Consider the following 587-nt stretch of genomic DNA (forward strand, 5'->3'; position numbering starts at 1 on the left):
TAACAAGGCTTCTTCAACCACTTCTGTAAGGAATAAACCTGCAGCATCTAAGGTTGAAGAATATAAAGCCAAAATGCCTTATCCTCAAAAACTCTGCCAAGCGGAACAAGATAAGCAATTTGCCCGCTTTGCAGACTATCTAAGGACTCTTGAAATAAAGATTCCGTTTGCAGAGGCACTTGAGCAAATACCTTCTTATGCTAAGTTCATGAAAGAGATCTTAAGTCATAAGAAGGATTGGAGAGAAACTGAAAAAGTGTTTCTCACTGAAGAATGCAGTGCGGTCATTTTAAAGAGCTTACCAGAAAAGCTCCAAGATCCAAGAAGCTTTATGATACCATGCACATTAGAAGGTGCCTGCATCAAGACAGCCCTATGTGATCTTGGAGCAAGCATCAATCTAATACCTGCATCCACTATCAGAAAGCTTGGGTTGACTGGAGAAGTCAAACCAACCCGGATATGCCTCCAACTTGCTGATGGATCCATTAAATATCCATCAGGCATAATAAAGGACATGATTGTCAAGGTTGGGCCATTCACCTTTCCAACTGACTTTGTAGTGCTGGAAATAGAGGAGCACAAGA

The sequence above is a fragment of the Arachis duranensis genome, chromosome 6 (genome assembly GCF_000817695.3).
Source record: "Arachis duranensis cultivar V14167 chromosome 6, aradu.V14167.gnm2.J7QH, whole genome shotgun sequence".
Lineage (NCBI taxonomy): Eukaryota > Viridiplantae > Streptophyta > Magnoliopsida > Fabales > Fabaceae > Arachis > Arachis duranensis.